The following is an 8,577-nucleotide window of genomic DNA, read 5'->3' on the forward strand; positions in this document are numbered from 1 at the left end:
GGGGCCGGGCCGGGGACCAGCAGGTAAGCGAGCGCCCGGTGCCCCGCAGCCCTGGCCGGGCCAGAGCCCCCGCTGCCTGCCGCCACCCAACTTTGCTCCCCGAGGGCCAGCGCCTCCTGCCCCTGCGCGCCCTCCCCTGCCCCAGGTCGGCCGGGCCGCTCCCTCCGCCGGCAGCGCCCCCTTGGGTGGGAGGGAGAGAGCTCGGGGCGCTGATCGGCCCGGCTGGGGTGTTCCCCCGGGGGGCGTCTCTAATCGCCGTGCGCCCCCCTCCCGTTCCCTTTCCTTCCGGGTTTCCCTGTGCGCTGTCGAGGGCCGGGGGAGGGGGAGCCGCGGCCCCCGCTTCCCGGCCATCCCTGGCGCAGACTGGGGAGGGTCCAGGACTGGGACCCGGATTCCCGAGGCCGGAGACCCCAAGGTCAGAGCAGCGACTGGGCGCGCAGTGAATGCGAACGTGGTTTCTGAGAGCGGGCACTGATGGAGCAGGGCTGGGAATGGGGGAGAAGGCCAAGCACCCTCTTTTCCCTGGGCCTTGCGGGGAGAGGGGACTGTGCGCTGGGGCTCTCCTCTCTGTGGGACGAGATTTCTGTGTGCCCTGACATGGGAGAGAGACATTTCTGTGTGCTCTAACCGGGTAGAGATCCACAGTGAGTTCTCTCTCGGAGCCCTCGGACCACGGATGAAATCTTTCTGACGCCCCAAGGGGCCAAATCGCAGCTCTCTGCTGTCTGTGTGCCCTGGAGGCAGAGAGACCTCTGTGCGCGGAGACTGGGGAGAGTTCTCTGCCCTCCTGCTATGATCTGGACAAAAACACGTGCTTTAACCGGAAGGAGGCAGCTGCCCACCGCGGTGTTATTTGATCATCTGTGGTGGTGGTGGTGTCGCCCTGGGAGGAAGTGCAGGTGCCCAGTTGTGTGGAGGGGCTGAGGACTGGTGGGGGTGGAAGTGCTGAGAGTCGTGATGGTGACAAGGAGCATGGGGACAGGCCTGGCCGTAGGCCTGGCTCCCCAACACCTGCTGGAGGGCAGAGAGTGGCGGAATCCAGAAACCTTGGCTGAGACTGGCCAGGACTCTTCTAGCTCCTTGAGGCCAGCCTGGGGCCCTCTGAGATCCGGGAGGGCATGCCATTCCCCAGCTGAGTTCTGGCCTCCTGCTTAGGCCCGGCAGCCTAGACAAGACCTGTGGGTGGACACACCACATGACACCCGCCACTCCCCCCGTGCCAGGTCCCACCATCCTTCAGGGCCTAGAGGGACCCAGAGCACCGCAAGGCCGGCCACTAGGAGCCCTGGCCTTGGCGCTGCCTTCTACTCCTCCTCCTGGACCTCACCTCTCCCAGCTAAAATTGGGTAGGAGCGCTAAGGGGGACAGTGGAATGAGGGCAGGACAGGCTGCTGTCATCGGAGCATGGGGACAGCCAGGAGCTGGAATACAGATTCCTTGTAAGAATGCCCACTCAATGCTGGAAAAAAAAAGCCTCATTAGACTGTTTTTTTTTTTTCAAGAAATATTTATTAATGTTTATTTATTTATTTATTATTTTAAATTTGACCAGAGAAAAACACAGAAAGGGAGAAAGGCAAAGAGAGAAAGCAAGCTGCCGGGTCCGGGACCCGAACCGTGATCTGCCATGTGGGAGTCCAGTGCCTCAATCACCACACCACCTGCTGGCCCCACAGCCTCTTTAAACTTTTAGTCTAATCCTGTCATCCCCACAGTGTGGTACAAGTGGGGAGACCAAGGCCCGGAGGAGAGTCAAGGACTTATCCAAGGTCATCCAGAGACAGTGGGTTGGGGGAACTACTCGGACTGAAAAACCCTTGAGATCTACTTCCTTTCATCCTAGAACGGACCACAGGGGGCCTGAGCACACGGGGAGCTGGCCCTGGGGTGGCAAGAACCGGCCTGAGCAGCTGCATGTTCTGGGGTGCTCAGCGCCAGCTCCGTGTCATGCTCAGAGCTCTGGGAGAAGTCCAGGGTTGACTCACTCGGCCTGAACACCGAGCTCAAAGGAGTGGTGGGAAGCTCCAGAGACAGCTGGGAATGGGGGAGCAGGGGTGCTGGGTACCCCAGCATCCTAACGGGAAGGAAGTCCCGAGGGCAGCCTAGGACAGTGGTAAATGGCGATCTGTGTTCTAGGCACAGGAGACTGGCTCCTGGGAACCTTCGAGAAGGTTATTGGAAGGGTGTGTAGTGATAGAGCGAGCCCACCCAAAGGAGGGGTGATGAACTGGCTGGGAGAGTCGAGAGTATTTCCCTAACAAAAACAGCTTTCCACCTGGGTTTTGAAGGATGAATAGGAGTTTCCCAGGTGAGGACAGTGTGAACTCAGCGACCAGGACCAGTACGTACCGTACGACAGCAGAGTTGTGAAACAGCGCGGTTATTCTTTGTATGATCGGTCGGATGTCACTTGGAGAAACGGGTGGAGTTAAAGCCAAGGCCGCGGTCACGGGGCCCCTAGTGAGCTCTGCTCAGGAATTGGGAATTTATCCTCAGTAATGGTACTAAAAATAGCTAACTGCCACCGAGCCCTTTCTGCAGGCTACCCATGGCACTAAGCACTTCCTAAGGCTCATCTCACTGGATCGCTGCATCACCTCTGGCCGTCGGGACCATAATGGGCATCTTGCACACGGCGGATCCGGAGGTCCGGGATAGTGAAGCAGCTTGCCCACTGTCCCACATCCCCTGAGCCGTAGAATGTGAGTGTGAACACAGGTGTCACGGTGTCCGCTCTGCGCTGTACAGTCTCCCAGTGTAGACCATGTGCCGTCAAAGTCATTCAGCTGAAGACGCGACAGGCAGGCCACTGCGGGTACTGGGCCCACGGCCTTCCACGTTCCTTCCCCCGCTGCTCTCCCACCCTGGCTTCAATGGCTCACTCAGTGCACCCTGTAGAGGGGCTGGGGCGGGTCAAGTTTGGGTTGGCAAGCTCGCTGAAGAGCAAAGGAGACATGGCGGGGCTTGGGTTTGAACCGATAGTGCTTCCGGGAACAGGTGTCCACTTCCAGCAGGTCACGGAGGGAAGGGGTCAGGAAAGAAACGTGTTCGGGAAGGAGCTCTGGGCTAGAGGTGGAAAGGCAGTTGTTGGAGCCCAGGGCAGCGCATCGAAGTGCCTGGCAAGGGTGGCTTTCGGTCCTCGCAACGTCGTCGTCGTCACTTGGAAAGCTTTCGGTAAAAGTACGGGTGCTCGGGCTCCACCCCCAGACGCACTCATTCATTCGGTTCTGGCATCGGACCTGGGCATCCTTCGTCTCGAAAGCAGCCTGGTGATTCGAATGTGGTGTTGAGAATGAGAGGGATGCGGGTTGAGTCAGGAGCCCAGAGGCAGGAGCAATCTGCTCCTCTGGGAGGAGCAGCCAGAGAGACGGAGGACAGCCAGGCAGGGGAGGTCTCACAGAGGGCGAGAGATTGCACTGGCACACGAGGGAAGTCCCCTGTCCCTTCCTGCTCAGAGACAAGAAAACCCCTTCTGAGAAGTTCATGGATAGAATTTAAAAAAAAAAAAAAAAAAAAAAAAGAATGAATAATTTAAAAAGAACCGTCCGTTAGATTGAACAACCGTCAAGGGTGCCGGTGACCTTGGCGAGAGAAATGCCACTCAGTGCCCACAGCCTACGGTGCCCAGCCCAGACGGGTTCTGGTTGAACAAATAAATGATTTGGTGGGAATGGAAGCCAGTCTGGAGTGGGTAGAGGAGTGAGCAGGAGATGAGGATGTGGAGACAGCAGGTGTAGACAGCTCTTTCAAGGAGTTTGATGGTTGAAGAGGGAGGAGAGAGATAGGGGGAAGCGAGCCAGGGGGGACTTGAAGGGAGAGCCCAAGGTGGACGCTGGGCAGGTGCATCTGCACAGCACATCCGTGTTCTAGGGCTTGTGGGGGGATTTCTTTTCTGTCCGAGTGAAAACCCGGAGATCGGGGAGTTATAACTGAGCACAGGGGTGTGCAGTTCTTACTCTGGTGGGCCAGCCAGGGAGGCCCGGGGCGAAAGGACTTCCTGTGAATCTCTGAGAGGGGGATTTTGATGGCGAGACCAGCGATTTCGGCTGAGGATAGGATAGGAGAGGGGGGATATTGAGGCATGAAGGATGTTCAGAGAGCCGCGTCTAGGGACAGGAGGAGGTTGTCTAGAGCAGGTATCCAGGGTGACGGCTTTTGGAAGAGAGGAAGGGAGCTGGGGTGGGAGTCCTACAGCTAAGTGCACCAAGGAGGCAGAGCAAAGAAGGCAAAGCCAGTGGGCAGCTGTGAGCAGGGATTGGTCACCCGGGAGCAGAGCCACCACGGGGATGACCAGCTGTGAGAGAACCCAGGACTGGACACCCCCTGCCTTCTGCCAGCCCAGGTCTGAGGCAGAATGCAGTCTGAGATGGGTGGGGGACACCCGGATAAGCCATTCAGCACCTACTGGGTGCCATGGAAGGTTCTAGAAGGTGGACAAGACAGGACATGACGACCGTTCACGTGAAGTTAGCATTCCGGTGGGGAAAGACGGACCAGATGCAGCTGCACAGACAGACACGGAAAATGGGGGCAGCCAGAGACCAGTGCTTCGAGGGACATCAAACAAGACGGTGTGGTGGGGACACGGGGACAGCTCCAGACTGGCTGGTCGGGGAGGCCTCTTGAGGGGAGACCCTGAGCTGACAGCAGGGAAGAACGTTGGAGAGGGAACTGCAGGAGCAAAGGCCCTGAGGCAGGGACATGAGCCATGGGTGGGCTGCGATGGCTGGGGTGAGGGGAGGGTTTGGGTGAGAGGTCTTGGCCTCTCGGTGGCCTGCCCCCTCAGGCTGCCCCCGGGGTTCTGCACGGCTCTCAGCACTCGCCGTGGACTGGCAGCAGTTCCTGGGGATGAGACTATTTTTAGACACAACTTTCCTCTTCATGGGCATAGAACATACCGTGTCTTTTTAAGATGATCAATATGGAATGATGTTATTTATAGACACCCCCCCCACGGTCAGTTCCTGGAACCTGGGACCCCCAAATGGGGAGGGGAGAGTCCAAAGTCCAGGATTTGTGGGGGCAGGCCCACAACGGGCATGTCATTGGGGCTATCCGACTTACAGATTCTTAGGAACGTAAGTTCCTCTGCCAGGCCTGCCCTCACCCCTTGCCTCCACGGTCCAGCCATGGCTGCTGGGAGCCAGGGGCCCAGGGTGTCCCTGACAACTTCACTTCCCAGTGGGGTACCTGATGCGCCTCACGCCCCCACAGAAAATGCAGCCATGACCGTGGGAACCCATGTCTGATGAGACAGTTTGCCATCCCCTCTTACCCACTGCTCTCTGTGTTTGCTACTCTGACTGGGGCAGAAAAGGGTACCAAGGACCTTCTGGTTTGTCCCATGGACCAGAGAGACAGTGCAAGGGACACTGTCCCAGGGCAGGGAAATGCGCAAGACTGAAATCAGGGGCTCAGCCTACCCGTGGGAGGTCAGCATGGCCCAGGGCAGTCAAAGGAGGCTGCCTGGAGGAGGCAGGATTAGAGTCCAGCTTTGGAGAATGCCGGAATTTGGAGAGGGGAAAGGGATCGGAGCACATCTCTGAGCCTCAGCCTGTTGTTGGGAAACGATGTTTATGCTGTGAGGCTGGAGTTTTTCTCCTCTTCGTTTTTTTTTTCCTCCTGATTAAATCTCCCAGGGAGGCAGTGGAAAGTCAAGGCCCCACGGGGGTATTAGCAGAGCAGAGGGTTGGAGCTGCTCTGGAGGCGTCTGTACGGGCCCAGGCCCCGCCGGCCTCTCTCACCCTCTGAGAGCCCTCTGTCCTGGGCACTGGACCGAGGGCTCCTGCTGCCCTCCAGCCTGCACCCCACGGGCTCAGGATCAAGTGCAGATGCACATGGAGCCCAGCCCGGGCCCTCACCCCTGCCCGGGGATTCCCGTGCTGGGAATGGATCTTGAACGGTAGGAAGGCCCCTCCTGGCATCAGAAAGGTGGGGGAACGCCTTTCTGGCGGGTATTGATTCCTAGAAGGCCTGACAGAGAAAGGGCCCAGCTGGAGAGGCAGTTTGCAAAGAGACAGCCCTGGCAGGGAAAGGGAATCTGGCTTCGGGCACTGAATCAGTCCTCAGGTTACAGTAGCCATCCCCCACCACCCGGCAGGCTGGGAGGTACCCAGGATGATCAAAGGAGTGGGGAGAAATCAGGCCATGGGAGGGACCAGCCCAGCCTGATCAATACTTCCTGCCAGGCCATCAAAGCCCCAGCCTCATCGACCTGGGCCCAGGGCAGGAAAGTGGCCCAGCAAGCCCCTTGGAGCCAAAGTGCCTGCTCTTGGCTGCCCAGCCTGGCTGCGGCCGAGGTATATTCCTGGGAAGAATCCCAGCCCCTGCATCCCTTCCCTGCTGGGCCCAGGGATCCCCACAAGACACACTGGCTGGTGTGGGGGTGCAGGGAAGCTGAGGGACCGAGACCCACCCACTGGAGCCAGGCCTGAGCGGGAGGCAGCAGGAGAGCCCTCCTGACCCTTTGCAGCGTCACCCCTGCCACCGTGCGGGTCGGATGCAGCACAGACTGCCAGTTAAATACAACGACAGCTAGTTGCCAACAAAGCTGGAAGCCCAGGGAAAGCCCCCACTCGCTGGCGGAGCCGGGTGCCTATTACATGGATAATTGCCGAGCTTCCGTTTCCGGAAATGTCTGAGAGAAAGAGAGGTAAAAAAAACTCCCGGAGGACCCTTTGGGGCCTGCTGTCCCCAGAGATAGCTGGACTTTGGGGCCTTTCCTTTTATGTTCGAAGGAAGGACGGGTCACCTGTGTTGGCCGTGCATTGCACAGGTAGCTTGGAGGGGACTCACCAACTAATAAAAAATGAAACGCTTGAAAACATCATTTCTGATAAGGCCATGCTCATCTATCATGCTAGCAATCAGAGGGACAACAGAGAACTTTCTGGGGGTGAAGACGGTGTTGACTCTTTTCTTTATAAATGTATTGATTATTTTTATTTTTTTAAATTTGACCAGAGATAGAAATGGCAAGCCAGAAAGCAAGCTGCCAGGTCTGGGACTCAAACCGCAGTCAGCCCTATGGGAGTCCAGCCCCTTAACTACCACCTGCTAGCCCCAGAGGGATGGCATCTCCAGGGCTGCAGGCATTGGTCAGAACCCATCAGTGTACACCTGAATTCTGTGTGTTTTCTTGCATTTAAATTATATCTCCATGTAAAAGAGGATTGAGGGAAGAAGACCCTGTCGCGGGCAGTTGTAGTCTAGACTTTGGGGATCGGTGAATCTGCTTCTCTCTCTGGATAAGCAGCCCAGAGGCTAGGCTTCCCACGTTTCTCAGGGGGCATTCTATCTCCCTCAGTGCACACAGTAGGTGCTCCATAAGTGCCTCTGTTGCCATGGCATCGATGCATGGGTTCCCTGGGCAGCCGTATTTTTCAGCTCAGGTGTTCAGGAGAAGGAGTCGTGAGGAACCGGGCTGGAGAGACACTGACAGTGCTGACGGCCGTCTTAGGGGAGCCCTGAGGGTGTTTCTGGGGCCGCGGATGGGCACCTTTCTGGAGACTGTGTGTGCTGTGTGGTGGAGACTGAGGTGGTCTCGTGAGTGAGCTGGCCTTCTAACCCAGGACTGGTGGTCTCAGGGATTAGATCACCCGGAGGCAGGACCCGGGCAGTGCTGGGCCCCCCGCTGACAGCACAGTGCTGCTCAGTGCATTACTGGGCGCCGTGCAGGGACATAACAGGACCAACGGGAAGACCGGGCCTGGGCAAGGGCCTGGCCATGCCCCAGGGAGGGTGGGCCTGATGACCTGGGAGTTGCAGCCCCCTGGCCTGACAGCCAGACCCTGCTGGGTCCAGTGAGCCCCTGAGAAGCCCACAACCCCCATCCTTTATTTGGGGAGGGGCAAGAGAAAAAAGGAGGGCCAGGAGCACCTCCAGGGGCCAGTGTGGCCCGCCCTGGCCACTTTGTCCTTCGGAGGTGAGCTCCACCCCGTATTAGGTGAAAGGTGCCAGCTCTCTCCTCAGCTCCAACCTCGGGAGTGGGGGCTGGTCTCAGGGACCCTTGTCCCACCCCTGCCTGGGGAATCTCTTCTATGGAGCTGCAGAGCTAAAGCGGGTGGGGTTTTCCTACTGGCGGAATTAGCCCGAGCCTCCGACTTCAGCCTGGGTGTTGGAATAAATGAGATGCAAATGTATGTAAATCAGGGCATCCCCGGCTTCTGGGGTGGGCGTGTTCGCCTCCAGGAGGGATGGGGGTGATTCTGCAGGACTTGCCAAGATTGCCGGAGGAGGGGGTAAGGGCTAGAGAAGGAAAGCCCCCTCGAGCGTCCCCCAGCCCCCTACACTTCCCTGTGGAGGACCCGGCTCCAGACTGGACAGGGTTAATGCCGTGCAGCCCCAGAGGAGCAGAGGCTGCGGGGAGCCGGTTAGCTGAGGCCCTGTGCAAGGACGTGCCAATGTGCCTTTGATCTGGGAGCAAGGACCAGAATGCACAGGCCACGAGCACCAGCTGGCACCCCTGCCGAGCCTTCGTCCGAGCTGTTACCCCAGAGAGTCAGGGCTGAGCGGATAATTACCTGGGCGGGGCGGCTGAAGGGGATGTTGAGCCCTCCCCCTCCCCCGCCCACCCTC

The 8,577-nt window shown here is 58.4% G+C and overlaps 1 protein-coding gene across 1 annotated transcript in view; it reads left to right on the forward strand.

The window, feature by feature from the left end:
• The window catches only part of SCN5A (sodium voltage-gated channel alpha subunit 5), a 104,360-nt gene continuing 95,783 nt past the window's right edge, over positions 1 to 8,577 (forward strand). The window contains 1 exon segment of the mRNA XM_006161350.2: positions 1 to 23. The gene's annotated coding sequence lies outside the window, so the exon portion shown is untranslated.

This window comes from Tupaia chinensis, unplaced genomic scaffold, assembly GCF_000334495.1.
Source record: "Tupaia chinensis unplaced genomic scaffold, TupChi_1.0 Scaffold138441_1, whole genome shotgun sequence".
Taxonomy (NCBI): domain Eukaryota; kingdom Metazoa; phylum Chordata; class Mammalia; order Scandentia; family Tupaiidae; genus Tupaia; species Tupaia belangeri.